The sequence below is a fragment of the Amblyraja radiata genome, chromosome 16 (genome assembly GCF_010909765.2).
Source record: "Amblyraja radiata isolate CabotCenter1 chromosome 16, sAmbRad1.1.pri, whole genome shotgun sequence".
NCBI classification, from domain to species: domain Eukaryota; kingdom Metazoa; phylum Chordata; class Chondrichthyes; order Rajiformes; family Rajidae; genus Amblyraja; species Amblyraja radiata.
Window position 1 is genome coordinate 14232765 of NC_045971.1, and position 17488 is coordinate 14250252.

Consider the following 17488-nt stretch of genomic DNA (forward strand, 5'->3'; position numbering starts at 1 on the left):
GGCTCAAGACCTTTGCTGTTGTGTATTAGTCCCCAGCCATCTGCTCGATGCTCTGCCATTCAATTTACTCTTGCCTTTGGATAGAGAAGAAATCGAAGAGTGTTAGCGATCCAAAATAAAATACAGGGCTTCGGTAATGTTTCCAGCTATCCCTCTCCTTAGGCAGAGTCCTGTATTTTATACAGCAGCCCTTTGGAATGGTTGGGAGAGAGGAGGGGTTGTAGTAGGCAAATGAAGGATGGAGGGAGTGGGGGAGAGGATACAATTGGAGTGAGTGGAGGGGTGAGAGTGAGTGGAGGTGGGGATTGGAGTAGGTGGAAGAGGGGAGAGGTTGTTGTGGGTAAGAGGGGACGGGTTCTAATGAGTGGGAGAAGAGAGGGGGCGGAGTGCTTGAGGAAGTTCGAAAGAACTGGGGAGCAAAGGAGTGGGATTGAATGGGGAGGGGATTCAGTTCAAGTGAGAAGGGGAGGGGGGCCAGCGGAGGGGAGGGGTCAGTGTGTGAGGGGAGTGAGTGAGAAGGGGCAGGGGAATCTGAGTGGAGGTTTGGTTGCATGCTATCCGACCACATCTAGAAATGAATGGACAGTTAAACAACTGACAAGAAGATGAACCTCCCAGGATATTGTTATCCTCAACTTAGGCAAGAGTCGGCCTGAGCGCGTTGAAGACAAGGTTGAACCATTCATTGCCACGTTCAGCCAGAAGTGCCCAGTGGTCCATCGCCACTTCATCACAATCCCTAGCCAAAGAAGCTGCTAGATGTAGCAAAGGCTTCAGGGCCAGACCATGTCTAACTGTAGCACTGAGGACGGGGGTGAGCGTGCACAGCATCTAGTAGTGTGCTCCACACTACTACATCACGGAACTAGCTATACCTCCAGCCATGTGTTCCTGTACAGTTCCTGCACTGGAAACTCAACAACAATGTGTAAATCTGCCCAGGTATGTCCAGAGAAAGCAGGATAAATTCAATCTGGCTAATTACTAACTAATCAGTCTCCTCTTAAGCATCAAAAAAGTGATGGAAGCTGGCATCAGCAGTGCTCATAAGCTTGGCGGGGTGGGAGATTGCAACCTTCACGTGGTCCGCCCTGTTTCGACGAATGCAATCAACCTGGCGTGCACAATCAAGTAAGATCAAATAGAACAAGTTGTCCTACAACTTTAGGCTGTGCACGCCATACGCAAGAAGATAAGCTTGGCCAAAGAGCTGAATTCATGGATAATTTTCTCTGCTCTTGAGACCAAGGAAGCATTTGCCCAAATGCATGGCACCCCGGTAAAATTGAAATCGATTGGCAATAAGGCAACAACTTCAGTAATTGATGAAAAAAGGTGGTTGTAGTTGTTGGAAGCCAATCATCCAAGTCCAAGCACGTTACTGTACACCTGGGCAATTTACATTGGTGAATTAACCTTACAATTCACACATCTTTGGGATGTGTGGGCAAACCAGTGTTTAGAAAGGAAATGCATGCAGTCACACGGAGAAGGTAAAATCTCCACATACACCAGAGGTCAGGATTGAATCTACGTTCCAGAAGTTGGAAGATATTGGGGGTAATCAGGAGGTTGGCTGCAACCCATTCCATGAAGCCTATGCCATGAAACCACAGTGAGAATTTGTTGCTGCCTATTTAGGGGGGGATGTCACAAAAAGACAGGCCAGGATGGAGCCTTTCCCTTTCCATCCTGATGGCATCATGACTGGATAGTATGGACTTCTGGAGAGCTCACACGTGCAACACATCATGGAGATAATGTCGAAGATAGGCACAAAATGCTAAATCAGCATGTCCTAAACCAAGGGTGATGTCATTTATTCCTTCTCTCCAGAGATGCTGCCTGTCCTGCTAAGTTACTCCAGCATTTTGTGTCTATTGTTGGTTTAAACCAGCATCTGCAGTTCCTTCCTAGAGATGGAGATAATGTCAGCAGGATACACATTCAGGCATCACATACCATCAAAGGAATGGATTGTATTGTACTATCTCCAGGGATATCAACTTTAATTGTATTATATATATTAATTATTTGCACATATGCTGTGGTTCCTATAGACATAGAAATTAATAGATGCTTTGTATAAAGCAGCCCTGTGGGACAATGTGATACATTTTTAAAATCTCATCATGTGTTTGCATAATCTCGCATTTTTAGTGTAATTATATATTAACATTTAATGCAATGCTGACTAAGATGCACATCTAAAGCTGAATTGCAGAAAAGAGAATGAGATCATAATCACAACGTATGTCCAGAATATATATTAGTCTGGAGGTTGGAGACATCTGAGAGTCGTAGGAACATATGTGGGTGGTTGGTGGTGAAGGATTCTCGAAAAGAATATTAAAAAAGTTGGAACCCAGGAAACAAAAATTTCTGAAAGTCTCTAAAAGAGATAATTCTGGAGAAGGAAACCAGCTGACTCGTACATTAGTGAATACAACATAATGGCCACCTAGCTGCTGATGAGGGTAAGGCAGCAAAGACAGAATAGCTGACAAAGCTGTGTAGCAACACACACTAGGTGTCCCACCAAATAAGGCTAAAGTGTCAAGTTATTGCTAAGCAAAGTGTCCCTCCGTCAAAACAAATTTTTTGCAACTGATAATAAGAGCTACTTGTTAGACCACCCACAGACTTTTATATACAAAGACATAATTTTAAAGAAAAGGAGTATGTTATGTAAAATGGAGTGTGTTGCAATAGCCCTGGGAAAGGGTGGGAGTTAGGTGCAATGTCTGCAAGAAAATGGGATTAATAAACACTGACAGAGACCACCATTCACTTCCAAGTTAGGTAAGTAAGAGAAGTTCAACTGGCTTCTATCTCCAGACCTACTACACTGACGGGGTGACTGATCAAGCAAGTGATTATAACACTGATGCCCCAAATCCATCAGGGTAGTGATGAAGGTACACAAAATTGCTGGGGAAACTCAGCGGGTGCAGCAGCATCTATGGAGCGAAGGAAATAGGCGACGTTTCGGGCCGAAACCCTTCTTCAGACTGATGGGGGGGTGGGGGGGGAGAAGGAAGGAAAAGGGGAGGAGGAGGAGGAGCCCGAGGGCGGGCGGATGGGAGGGTGGGAGGAGACAGCTAGAGGGTTAAGGAAGGGGAGGAGACAGCAAGGGCTAGCAAAATTGGGAGAATTCAATGTTAATGCCATCCGGACGCAAGGTCCCCAGACGGAATATGAGGTGCTGTTCCTCCAATTTCCGCTGTTGCTCACTCTGGCAATGGAGGAGACCCAGGACAGAGAGGTTGGATTGGGAATGGGAGGGGGAGTTGAAGTGCTGAGCCACCGGGAGTTCAGGTAGGTTATTGCGGACTGAGCGGAGGTGTTCGGCGAAACGATCGCCCAACCTACGCTTAGTCTCCCCGATGTAAATCAGCTGACATCTAGAGCAGCGGATGCAGTAGATGTTGTTGGAGGAGATACAGGTGAACCTTTGTCGCACCTGGAACGACTGCTTGGGTCCTTGAATGGAGTCGAGGGGGGAGGTGAAGGGACAGGTGTTGCATTTCTTGCGGTTGCAACGGAAAGTGCCCGGGGAGGGGGTGGTGCGGGAGGGAAGGGAAGAATTGACGAGGGAGTTGCGGAGGGAGCGGTCTTTGCGGAAGGCAGACATGGGGGGAGATGGGAAGATGTGGCGAGTGGTGGGGTCACGTTGGAGGTGGCGGAAATGGCGGAGGATTATGTGTTGTATTTGCCGGCTGGTGGGGTGAAAGGTGAGGACCAGAGGGACTCTGCCCTTGTTGCGAGTGCGGGGATGGGGAGAGAGAGCAGTGTTACGGGGTGTGGATGAGACCCTGGTGTGAGCCTCATCTATGGTGGCGGTGGGGAATCCCCGTTCCCTGAAGAACGAGGACATTTCCGATGCCCTGGTATGGAATGTCTCATCCTGGGAACAGATGCGGCGTAGGCGGAGGAATTGGGAGTAGGGGATGGAGTCTTTACAGGGGGCAGGGTGGGCAGACCGGCAGACCCATTGTCTCTGCGTGTTCGTGCCCCACCGAACTCATCTCCACATACCTTGACTCCATCCTATCCCCCTTGGTCAAATCCCTCCTCACCTATGTTCTAGACACCTCAGACACTCTCCGCCGCCTCCACGCATTCCACTCTCTGGGCCCTCACCCCCTCATCTTCACCATGGATGTCCGGTCACTCTACACCTCCATCCCCCACCAGGATGGCCTCGTAGCCCTCCGGTTCTTCCTCGACCAGAGGAGCAACCTATGCCCAGCCACTGACACTCTCCTCCGCTTAGCGGAGTTGGTCCTCACCCTCAACAACTTTACATTTGACTCCTCCCATTTCCTCCAAACACAAGGCGTAGCTATGGGCACACGCATGGGCCCCAGCTACGCCTGCCTCTTTGTCGGGTACGTTGAACAATCCATGTTCGAGACGTACCAGGGCCCCATCCCCGACCTCTACCTCCGTTACATTGACGACTGCTTTGGCGCCACCTCCTGCACCTACACACAACTGACTGACTTCATCCACTTCACCACCAACTTCCATCCGGCACTCCAATACACCTGGACGATTTCCGACACTTCCCTACCATTCCTTGACCTCACCATCTCCATCGCAGGGGACAGACTCCTGACCGACATACATTACAAACCCACTGACTCACATGGCTATCTGGACTACACGTCTTCCCACCCTGCCCCCTGTAAAGACTCCATCCCCTACTCCCAATTCCTCCGCATACGCCGCATCTGTTCCCAGGATGAGACATTCCATACCAGGGCATCGGAAATGCCCTCGTTCTTCAGGGAACGGGGATTCCCCTCCGCCACCATAGATGAGGCTCACACCAGGGTCTCATCCATACCCCGTAACACTGCTCTCTCTCCCCATCCCCGCACTCGCAACAAGGGCAGAGTCCCTCTGGTCCTCACCTTTCACCCCACCAGCCGGCAAATACAACACATAATCCTCCGCCATTTCCGCCACCTCCAACGTGACCCCACCACTCGCCACATCTTCCCATCTCCCCCCATGTCTGCCTTCCGCAAAGACCGCTCCCTCCGCAACTCCCTCGTCAATTCTTCCCTTCCCTCCCGCACCACCCCCTCCCCGGGCACTTTCCGTTGCAACCGCAAGAAATGCAACACCTGTCCCTTCACCTCCCCCCTCGACTCCATTCAAGGACCCAAGCAGTCGTTCCAGGTGCGACAAAGGTTCACCTGTATCTCCTCCAACCTCATCTACTGCATCCGCTGCTCTAGATGTCAGCTGATTTACATCGGGGAGACTAAGCGTAGGTTGGGCGATCATTTCGCCGAACACCTCCGCTCAGTCCGCAATAACCTACCTGAACTCCCGGTGGCTCAGCACTTGAACTCCCCCTCCCATTCCCAATCTGACCTCTCTGTCCTGGGTCTCCTCCATTGCCAGAGTGAGCAACAGCGGAAATTGGAGGAACAGCACCTCATATTCCATCTGGGGACCTTGCGTCCGGATGGCATTAACATTGAATTCTCCCAATTTTGCTAGCCCTTGCTGTCTCCTCCCCATCCTTAACCCTCTAGCTGTCTCCTCCCACCCTCCCATCCGCCCGCCCTCGGGCTCCTCCTCCTCCTCCCCTTTTCCTTCCTTCTCCCCCCCCCCCCCCCCACCCCCCATCAGTCTGAAGAAGGGTTTCGGCCTGAAACGTCGCCTATTTCCTTCGCTCCATAGATGCTGCTGCACCCGCTGAGTTTCCCCAGCAATTTTGTGTACCTTCGATATTCCAGCATCTGCAGTTCCTTTTTGAACACAGGGTAGTGATGAAGTTTGGTATATCATTTGCAAAAGGATTTGAACACATCTCTCTATCCACATCTCACAAGTAACTGAAAACTTTCAGCAAATCCGTCTGACTTTGTGGAAAAGCAACATGGATTACAAATTGACCAGTAGTTCTCATGGACAACGGGACTCTGAAATGAAGTTTTCTAAAAGACAGTGAGCTGAGAGAAAATTCTGAAGAACCTGCATATGCAAACAGCTTTCTCTCAACCCCAATGCTGTAACTATCAAAGATTTACAAGGCTATATAAAAGCAACAAGGAGAGAGCCAAACATCAGGATCATCACTCGAGTAAAATACATGCACAAGCATTTCAGAATGCTATTACATATTCCCCCAACCAAGTTTGGTAGACAAAAATGCTGGAGAAACTCAGCGGGTGAGGCCTGAAGAAGGGTTGCCTATTTCCTTTGCTCCATAGATGCTGCCTCACCTGCTGAGTTTCTCCAGCATTTTTGTCTACCTTCGATTTTCCAGCATCTGCAGTTCCTTCTTAACAAACCCCAAACCAAGTTTGTTCTGTTAATGATTAACCAATGTTCTTTCACTGTTGAACAGGTTATGCAGTCAAATAGGATGAAGTTTATGCAAAGGGTTGTGTCAAACTGTGTGGAGTTTGCACATTTCCTCCCACTTGCTAAAGACATGTAAATTGGTAGGTTAATTGGCTCACTGTAAATGGCCTCTAGTGTGTAGGCAAGTGGTAGAATCTGGAAGGTGATGATGAGAATGTGGGGGAGAATAAAAAAGAGGGATTAATATAGGATTATTGCAAATGGCTGCTTTATGGTCGACATGGAATTGGTGAGCTGGAGGGCTTGATTCTGTGCTGTATATTTGTATGAATCTACGGGAAGGTGGAGGTTTGCACCAAGCATACAATAAATCAGCTGGATGCACTCTCCATCAATAGGGAGGTTTCACGTCAGTCGGGTCACGACCCATGACCCGTACTGTTGCTACGCTACTCCAAGTGGAGTACACGCGATGAACCGCAGGTAAGCACTAACAGCCTTACTGTTGATGAAATGCAGTGAGCAAACGCGATAATTCCCAATATATTCAATTCCGATATCTGCACGGCCAATGTTCGCCAAGGACTTTAGCTGTTGTTGTCCCTTCAGCTCTCGCTTCTCTTTACCTTCATTTCGCTTCACTTTTGGAATTCTGAAGTTGGGTACATGTCTCTCACACTTACCCCGACTTCCACAATTTTTTACAGTTCAAAAATTCAACATTTTGACGGTTTTTAACAGGTAGGAAAGTACGCGTTTCTTGCATTAATAACATAAACCGGAAGTTACGGATGTCCTCAAGATGGATTGAGCGGCTCCGTGCGTCAAGCCCTATGACCCAGTGACCTTACGTGCAACTCCCCTATACAATAAATCAGCTGGATGCACTCTCCATCAATAAAGCCATAGAGCTCTATGCAGCTCTATGCAGTAAGTGCTTGGTAAACAGAGTTGTAATACAATGCAGAGCAGTTGAGAGCTTTTGCCTGCTTGTGATATTTGAATTATAATGCGGTGCCTGGATGGTCGAGAATCAAGATGTATTTTCATATAGAGCTTGGCAAAACCAGGAATCTGAATCATAATTGAATGCCCGACTGGCTCAGTAATTTTGAAGTGTAATACAACGTTCGTCCAGCAGAGGTCTATCCTTTGCAACTCAACGCCCTGAAAAGCAGAGAAACCTGAATTGGAACACAATGCCTTGGCAGCTGAGATACTTAGGTTGGCAAACGGTGTCTGTCCAGCTGAGGTTTTTGTACAGTTTGTCCCTGCAGGGCTGGCCTTAAGCCAATTGGACCAATTGCTCCCAATTGGGTCCCCGCACTAGAGTAATCTACTCTCGACTCGGGTAGATCTACCCCGGGTGGAGGGGAGAGAGAGGGGTGGAGAGAGCATAGAGGGGTGGAGGGGGAAGAAAGGGGTAGACAGGGAGGGTTTGAGAGGGGGAATAGAGATGGGGGAGAGGGGGAGGTGGGTCGTTCCCTCACGGTCCCGGGGCAGCACTCCCGCCCCTCCAGTCGCCGTGCTTTACGCACACAACCTGGCTCCACCCCTCTCTCTCCCCGGGGAGACGTGGTGAGCAATACAGGGGGGGCCGGGCCGGGGGTTGGAGCAACCTCAGCCTCAGTTCACACCCGTCCGCTCGGACCCCGGCATCCGCTCCTGCTGCCAACCCTCTCCCTTCTCTCCTTCCCTTCCCTCCCTCTCTTTTCCCTTTACTCCTTCCTTCCCTCCCTTTTGTCTCTACTTCCCTCCCTCCCTTCTCTGCTTCGTCCCTTCTCTCCTACACACACAATTAACACACACACACACAATTAACACACACACACACACACACACAAGGGTAGGATGGGGCTTAATCCCAAAATTTAATGCCTGGACTGTTTTTTTGCCAATGGTTATTGGTTTTCCAGGATCTAGTTAATTAAATTACATTTGTTTTTCATTTCATAGTCACTAAAACAAGTGGTATTGTAACTATGTACTTTTCAGTGGCGATCTATACATTTTGTTTGTTACTTGTAGCAATACAGGGAGGGCCGGGCCGGGGGTTGGAGCAACGTTTACAAACCTCAGCCTCAGTTCACACCCGTCCGCTCGGACCCCGGCATCCGCTCCTGCTGCCAGCCCTCTCCCTTCTCTCCTTCCCTTCCCTCCCTCCCCTCCCTTCTTCCCTCCCTCCCTCTCTTTTCCCTTTACTCCTTCCCTCCCTCCCTTTTGTCTCTACTTCCCTCCCTCCCTTCTCTGCTTCCTCCCTTCTCTCCCACACACACACACACACAATTAACACACACACACACAATTAACACACACACACACACACAACTAAGTTAGGATGGGGTAGAAGTCCAAAGGGTAAGATGGGGCTGAATCCCAAAATTTAATGCCTGGACTGTTTTTTTGCCAATGGTTATTGGTTTTCCAGGATCTAGTTAATTAAATTACTTTTGTTTTTCATTTCATAGTCACTAAAACAAGTGGTATTGTAACTATGTACTTTTCAGTGGCGATCTATACATTTTGTTTGTTACTTGTAGGCTTACATGTATGCAATTTTATATTAAAATGTAACTTAAATCTGTTCGGTCCATTAACTCGCATGCACATTTTTAAGTGCACATTTTGATTACTTTCCATTCTAGAGATATAAAGTCTATAATAGACTTTATTTGCATTTCTACGATTCTACAGAGCTTGGCTGGGAACCTGGGGCTCACCAAAATTGTTCCCAATTAGTCCCCGCACCTGCTAAGGCCGGCCCTGTGTCCCTGGGTTATGAGTGAAAGATTTATGAACGCACATGTACTTGTTCCAACGAAAGGCAGAATTAGTTTCTTCTCTCTCTTCACTTATAGTAATTATTCTTTCAAATCAGTCTTCTGTGTTTTCAATGCCGATTATTACAACACTGTGGAGGTGCGGATCCCATAGAGCATGTTTTTTTTGTGTATTTTCCGATTTACAGACAAAATAGTCTAATGGACGGACAGCCTGTAATACGGTGCCTCCTGAACATTGTAATAAAGTTCTCTGCCGGCCAAGACTGCTGCGGTTCAAGAAGGTGGCCCATCGCTTCCTTTTCAAGACTGTTTTTGACCCTGGGTAAAGAATTAGACTCCAGGCGTGTGAGGCTGCTCAAAGAGAACTTTCAGGACTAGAGAAAACAGCAACATCAAACTGTAGAGCAAAGGGTTAGGCCCTTTGAACAGCATGTCGCAACTGCCCTTGGCATGGGTGCAGACATTAATAGGTATGGCAGCAGGATCTAGTGCTTCGATTGTGCGGGGGCTGGAGGAGGTGTACTTGTTCTCCTTGGAGCAACCTGGTAGGGAATTAAGGTAGGTTTTGATGGAGATTGGATTCACCATCATTTGGTGTGTGATATTCATTTCCACTTAGCCACTGTGCAGAAAGATCAATGCCGAGACGGTTTACATTGGGAGTCGTGACCGCTACTGGCGCCTAGTAAGGTGCTGACGAAAGATCTTGTGACGGACAGATCTGGCACCAGTCACAGGGTAAATTGTCAGCCCTTACTGAATCATACCCTAGGCAACATTTCAGACTCATTCACAGTCCTGGGCAGGTCATGCGATGATCCCTATGAATCCTCAACATTGACTCCATGACACCACATGGCATCAGATCAAACATGAAACCTCCTCCTGATTTTTTTTTTTTTTTTTTAAATTTATTTCGAACAGAATAAAAGAATAAAAAGCATGTGTGAAACAGCATACAAAAAACAAAACAAGAATATTTATAAAGTTCTCATAAACAATATCTATAAATAAATGAAATCGTATGTGTCTGAACAGGAGCAGGAAGAAGCCAAACCAACTACTCCTCCTGGTTACCGAACCCCCAGCTGATGAGACAGTGCTCCTCCTTGTTGAACAAACTTGGAAGCGCACTGAATAGCAAAGACATTGAAGTGCCCACCCAGATCTATGCCCTTCACCAACAGTGGCTTAGGGTTGAGAGAGCTGGGTGAGTCCTGAAGGACTGTGCTGCCAGGGGAGTTGAGGGAACCAACACAAGGGATAAGCCTATTTGACCTCATCGTCAGCAGCTGTCATAGATACGTCTACCCCAGAGAGGATGTAGAAGGTTTCATCTTCACATCCAGGGCACCCTCCACTGCGTTGTGTGGCATGACAAAACTACAAAACGTAGTAACTGAAAACAGTTCTGGAAGCTCAATACTGGGCATCCATGAGGAGCCGTGGGCCATCACCAACACAAACGTTTTCCTGCTGATCCTGCACCTCTAGCCAGGATAGGACAGTGACAACACTGGCATCCAGCCAGGGGTGCAGTGCTGCCGGAGCTCACCAGAGCACCGCTCCGGCCCCTCTGTAAAATAAAAACCTAAATTAAACAGCAGGGAATTTTAACTAGCGGGTATTTTAACAGCGGCTGATAATCGTAAAAGTGACAAAAACTGTGTTTCGCCTGCTTCTTTACAGCACTCAACACCTGCTTCTTTACAGGTTCTCAACACCTGCTTCTTTACAGCACTCAACACCTGCTTCTTTACAGGTTCTCAACATATTAAGCTGCTTCATCAATGATCTTTCTTCCGTTTGGAAGGTCAGAACTGGGACCGATTGCACAATGTACAATTGCATTCACCATTCACACTATCCATTCACAACACAATTCAGCAACTGAAACAGCCTGCATTGCAGCAAGACCTGGACAACATTCAGATGCAGGCTTACACATGGCAAGGAACACTTATGCCCCTGTCCCACTTAGGAAACCTGAACGGAAACCTCTGGAGACTTTACGCCCCACCCAAGGTTTCCGTGTTCCGGGAACTGCACGGAAACCTTGGGTGGGGCGTAAAGTCTCCAGAGGTTTCCGTTCAGGTTTCCTAAGTGGGACAGGGGCATAACACTATACAAGTACCAGGCATTGACCACCTCCACAGGCAACACCTATCGACGGCAAGACAATTATTAAAAGTGAGAGACTAGTTGCAACAGAACCCTGTTAGTAGCATGTGTAAGAAGGAACTGCAGTTGCTGGTTTAAGCCGAAGATAGACACGAAAAACAAGTAACTCAGTGGGTCAGACAGCATCTATGGAGAAAAGTAATAATAATACTAATAATAATGGATGGGATTTATATAGCGCCTTTCTAATACTCAAGGCGCTTTACATCGCATTATTCATTCACTCCTCAGTCACACTCGGTGGTGGTGAGCTACTTCTGTAGCCACAGCTGCCCTGGGGCAGACTGACGGAAGCGTGGCTGCCAATCTGCGCCTACGGCCCCTCCGACCACCACCAATCACTCACACACATTCACACACATTCACACACATTCACACACAGGCAAAGGTGGGTGAAGTGTCTTGCCCAAGGACACAACGACAGTATGCACTCCAAGCGGGATTCGAACCGGCTACCTTCCGGTTGCCAGCCGAACACTTAGCCCATTAATAGGTGACATTTTGTGTCAAGACCCTTTTTCGTGAATTCAAGTGAATTTCTAAATTCATATATTAATACTACCAACATTAAGGATGTTTGGAGAATTGAAAACCCAACGGGTCGAGAATATTCATTTTACTCACCAGTACATAAAACCTACTCAAGGATAGATTATTTTTTAGTAGACTCAAAACTTATCCCATTTACCTATAACTCGCAATATCATAATATCATAATCTCAGACCATGCTCCATTAACATTTATGATTAAACTAAATGGAATGGTAGAGACACAGCCACAATGGAGACTTAATCCCCAAATCTTAAAAGAAAAGGTATGTAATGAATACCTCGTAAAACAGATTAATATGTTTTTTGAGGCTAATGATAGCCCTGAAATCTCTGCTCCCCTTCTTTGGGAAACATTTAAAGCATTTGTGCGAGGAGCATTAATCTCTTCTCAATCATTTCTTAACAAAGAGAATAGGGCCAAACAACAGAAATTGGAAATGGAAATAAGGCAATTAGACATAGAAAATGCAGCAGCACCATCCATGATAAAACACAATAAAATAGTAAGATTAAACGAGAACTTACCAGTTTGAAGTTTGATCTGTATTTTATGAGGAGTTACGATGAGGGATTACGTGAAGAACCCGCTCAGTGCGCAGGCGCGGCATACTTCCAAGCAGCGGTGTGGAATCACAGATAGACACAGTTATTTGAAGTAAACATAGTAAAGATAAGGAGACATCAATTTATTAGTTTGATCCATATAATGAGGGTGGGAGCGGAGGGCACGTAATCCCTCATCGTAACTCCTCATAAAATACAGATCAAACTTCAAACTGGTAAGTTCTCGTTTAATCTTACTATTTTACTTCGGAGTCACGTGAGTGACTACGTGCAGACTTCAAAGCTCTGTGATTTCAAACCGTGTAACAGTTCATACTTCACTCGCTGCCGAAGTCATTCGAGGGAGGAAGTATGTTATCGTAATCAACCATGAATCTGTTTGTAAAAACAATAATGGTGTTATTAACAACAACAAGACCAATTGCTCCCCCGGGCTTAATTATATATTTTTTGCAGATTCTTTTTCTGCAAACGATACAGGTTCTGTCAGTGGTTTGTTATAAAAGTTTGGAACGTATACTCCCTAGACCACCCTGCAGTAGCCAGGATGTGGTCCATAGGCTCGTCCATCCTCTTAGTTACTGACGTGGAAGCTGTTCTGGTGGAATAAGATTTTATACACGTTAGTATTTACTCCAGCAACTCCCAGTACCTGCTTGAGCCACTAGAGATAGTTTAGCTCGTCACCCGACCATGAGGTTTCCTGTGGCTGACCCATTCATGTGACGTAAGTTAGTACGTGGTGATTTAATTGGATATAAGGAATCGATATCTGGTGTCCATATTGCTTAGTGATTTCAGCAAATATTTTTGGTTTAAATGTATGTTTACAGTATTTAGCTCACCTGATAGGTGAGTTACTGATGGTCAAACATGTTTGACGACATACGGTTTCCAATTGTTAATAAATTGTCCCCTAATATCGATGTTCTCCGCCCAAGTGGTTTGGTATATGCCACCACTGATGTTGTTATCTTATAAACGAACATGCAAATTTGGTGGATTACTGAGCAAATGCTTCACTAGAATTAAGTAAGTTAATATATAACATATTTAAGTCAATTCATATTGGCATTAAGTATTACAAGCTCAGTAACACATCAGGGCACATAAGATGTTACTCAAAACAGTGGAAGTGTACAACCATAATCCTTCCTGCCGATAAATTCCATGATAACACTACAGATTAATCCATTTGCCCCCATATTACAGGTATGGAGATAGTTTTGAACACTAGTATCTCAGCTCATAGGAAAGGTACAAAGTTCAGTAGCTGGTAATGCTGCTATATCCCAATTACTTTGCCACGTAGTTGATTGGTGGTTAATGCACCATGACTGATAGTCTTAATGAATACCAGATAACAACGTTGTGGATGGTCAACGTAAATATCTGGATATATATTTTGTGCACCGTTCCCAGAGGCACTGCAATACTGGGTCGATGCGTGGAGTGGACGGAGCAATCCCCTATTCCATCTCCCTGTTCCAAAATTCAATTTAATATATGGTCCCTAGATAAGGGACGTATCAGATTATTAAACTGATAAGAACAGATACTACACTTGATCTTAGCCAAAAGGCCGAGAAGCGATGCAGCTAAAGCTGTATCCAAGGATAGTTTGTCGTTAATATATAGACATGCCATGACGGAATGTTTCTAAGTGTCAGGGCTAGTTGATTCTGGATAACTTTGACTTAAATGCCGCAACGCTCATCATGGTTATTCCATCCAGGTAATTGCGGTATATCCGAAACTTATATGAGAAGGTACTGAATAGTGTGCATCTTCAAGGTCGATGTCTACCATAAAGTATCCTTGGATCCATGGTAGTAGTTACAAATCCCATGAATGGGTATACCTGGTGAAATACTCAAGTGGTTTATCAACGATGGTGCGACATTCACCATCGTGGGAGGGTAGACCACTTGGGGTGCTTGCTGAATTGGTGGCAAGATATTAATTCTATTCCCCTTGTATTTATTTTTTGGTATATAACTACCAAGAGTGATAGCTTCCTAACCAGGCGTGATTCATCCACCCCTTGTTAGTACAACCCTTAACCTTTATGTGATGGTAGGAACCATACTTATCTGTCTTCATTGGTGTTTTCTTCGGTTTCTGGTTCCTTGTTCTTGTAGGGACGATGTTTGTTGGGGGGTGGCGCATTTTCCCCTGGGGCCTGCTCTGGGCCGTGGCCTAAAATGCTACGGGTTTGGCATGCAGGCCCCGAGCTTTCACCAGTACAATGAGGTAGACGTCCCTGGTGGACACGTAGAGGTACTGCTGTCTGGTTTAGTGTGGTGCTCATTCCAGACTCTGCCCTCTTGTGCCGAATAGTTTGAACACGTCGTCCAGTTTTTTAGGACTGGTTTGGTAAGTGCCAGGTAGCAGGATCTGTGCTTGTGATGTCGGCGTTCTCATAGTCCTGTTAATTTCATAGATTGAGGGCAGGTTTGTGAGTTCATTTCAGAAGTTATGAGGTATTCCGTTGAACAGTAGGGTCAGGTGTTTTGCCATACTACCCTGCCCTTCTGTAATGAGCAGGTGGACATGATAGCCGACGTCATGGTACCAAATGCATTTTTAAAATATTTAGGTTAAACGCGCTGCTCAATGTATCCCCCAATAATAGAATAGAATAGAATAGAATAGAATAGTTTCTTTATTGTCATTGTAACATGAACCATGTACAACGAAATTGTAAAATGTCAGCCAGTCAGTGCACCATTCAACCATTTCTAAAAGCTAACGATACATACAAGGTAAAATATTAAAAAAAGATAAACAACTAAAATAAATATCATAAAAATAGCACGCATAAACACCCAGCCCTACATCCTTCTGTCGGTTTCACAGTCTCTTAGTATGTATCGCCCCTGCGTTCCTTGGCGGCTACATTTAGTGCCTTTATAGCAGTGGGGTAAAAACTGTTTTTTAGTCTGTTTGTCCTTGTCCTTGTAGATCTGTACCGTCTGCCTGACGGTAACAGTTCAAACAGGGAGTGTCCGGGGTGGGAAATGTCCTTTATAATACTCTGGGATTTTTTGATGCAGCGGGAACTGTGTAAGTCCTCCAAGGTAAGGAGAGGGCAGCCGACAATCCTCTGGGCGTTGTCAATGGCCCTCTGGAGCGCTTACCTCTGAGCCGCTGTGCAGCTGGTGTACCATACGCATACACAGTATATTAGGATGCTCTCAATGGAGCACCGATACAAGGCCAGCAGCAGTCTCTGAGTGATGTTATTCTTCCTGAGCACCCTCAGGAAGTGCAGTCTCTGCTGGACCTTTTTCAGCAGCGCAGAGGTGTTCACGCTCCACGTCAGGTCCTCCTCAATATGGATTCCCAGGAAGCGGAAATCCGCCTCCCTCTCCACACAGTCCCCTCTGATAATTAATGGTACCATGTCCGTTTTATTCTTTCTGAAGTCTATTATTATTTCCTTTGTCTTTAAGGTGTTGAGGAGCAGGTTATTTTCTCCACACCACACTGTCAGCTGCTCCACCTCATCCCGGTAGGCGTACTCGTCCCCCCCCGGAGATGAGTCCCACCACCGTAGTGTCATCCGCAAATTTGACAATGGTGTTGCTGTGGTGGGCGGGGGTGCAGTCATGTGTGTAGATGGTGTAGAGCAGGGGGCTCAGCACGCAGCCCTGTGGAGAGCCGGTACTGAGGCTGAGGGCCGTGGATGTGTGATGGCCCACTCTGACTCTCTGGCTGCGACCCGACAGGAAGCTATTTATCCACATGCAGGTGGAGTGTGGAAGTCCCAAGTCCCCCAGTTTGTCCACCAGTTTGTGGGGAAGGATGGTATTAAAGGCAGAGCTGTAGTCCACAAAGAGCATCCGCACGTAGCTCCCCCGCTGCTCCAGGTGGGACAGTGCAGCATGGAGAGCTGTGGCTACAGCGTCCTCTGTAGATCTATTCGCTCTGTACGCAAACTGGTGGGGGTCAAAGCTTCGGGGCAGGAGTGATGTGATGTGACCCCGGACCAGTTTTTCAAAACACTTCATCACCACTGGTGTGAGTGCGACTGGCCGGTAGTCGTTGAGGCTGGAAATGTGGGGGTTTTTGGGCAAGGGGACTATGGTTGCGGACTTCAGACAGGGTGGAACAGTGGACTGGGCCAGAGACTGGTTGAAAATCCTCGTACAGACTCCAGCCAGCTGGTCAGCGCAGTCCTTCAGCACGCGTCCAGAGACGCCGTCGGGTCCAGTAGCCTTCCTTGGATTGATGGCCCGCAGCGTGCGCCTCACCTCATGCTCCTCTATCTTGAGGGTTAGGCTGCTGTGGACCATGTGGTGTGATGTGGCTGTCTCGGGTGGCTCCACTTCAAAGCGAGCAAAGAAGAGGTTCAGCTCCTCTGCCAACGAGGCGTCACCTTCAGCAGCTCCAAGGTTGGTCTTGTAGTTGGTTAGATACTGGATCCCCTGCCACACCTGCCTGCTGTTGTTACTGTCCAGGTGGTCCTCTATCTTCCTCCTGTAGTCTGATTTGGCCTCTCTGATGCCTCTCTTCAGGTTAGCTCGGGCCGTGCTGTATAAAGCCCTATCGCCAGACCTAAAAGCGGTGTTCCTCTCTTTTAACAGCCGCTGGACCTCCCGGGTCATCCAGGGCTTCTGGTTGGGGTAGACCCGGATGCGTTTGTCCACTGTGACAGTGTCCATGCAGTTTTTAATGTAACATAGTACACTGTCTGTGAACACCTCCAGGTCCCGGTGTTCAAACACATCCCAGTTGGTCCTGTCGAAGCAGTCCTGCAGCTGCTGAGATGCACCATCAGGCCAGGTTGTGATGGTCTTTGTGATGGTAGGAGCGGTTTTCCTGAGGGGGGCATATGCAGGAATTAAAAACAGGGACATATGGTCCGACTGACCCAGGTGTGGTAGTGGTCTAGCCCTGTAGCCCAGCTTGATGTTGGAGTAGACCTTGTCCAGTGTGTTAGCTCCTCTTGTAGCACATTTAACATGCTGGTAGAATTTGGGGAGCATTTTCTTCAAGTCCGCGTGGTTAAAGTCCCCTGCTATGATGTGAACACCGTCAGGATATATGCTCTGTTGACTGCTAGTGCTACCATACAA

General features: G+C 47.1%; 1 non-coding gene across 1 annotated transcript; it reads right to left on the bottom strand.

Annotated features, from left to right (window-relative positions):
• Window positions 1-13809: 13809 nt before the first annotated feature.
• Window positions 13810-14001, bottom strand: LOC116982353. Its single transcript, XR_004414441.1, has one exon. It is a non-coding gene; the product is annotated as a U2 spliceosomal RNA (small nuclear RNA).
• Window positions 14002-17488: the final 3487 nt, after the last annotated feature.